This window comes from Tachypleus tridentatus, chromosome 2 (genome assembly GCF_004210375.1).
Source record: "Tachypleus tridentatus isolate NWPU-2018 chromosome 2, ASM421037v1, whole genome shotgun sequence".
Classification (NCBI taxonomy): Eukaryota; Metazoa; Arthropoda; class Merostomata; order Xiphosura; family Limulidae; genus Tachypleus; species Tachypleus tridentatus.
Window position 1 is genome coordinate 71,196,223 of NC_134826.1, and position 205 is coordinate 71,196,427.

A 205-nucleotide genomic window follows, 5' to 3' on the forward strand; every position below is an offset into this window, starting at 1 on the left:
GAAAGGAAAGGTGTTAAAGCGTCTTGTCCAACTAAAACTGAAGTAATTTATTTCTTGGAGGTTGAAGAAGCAGATTTTGAATTTTCTTTTCATGATGAGATTTGGTGGCTGAAGGTTCAATTTCTCTCCGACTTGTTTGACAAATTAAATTCTCTGAACTTAAGTCTCCAAGGGCCATCTGAAAACACTATTACTGCAACGTCCA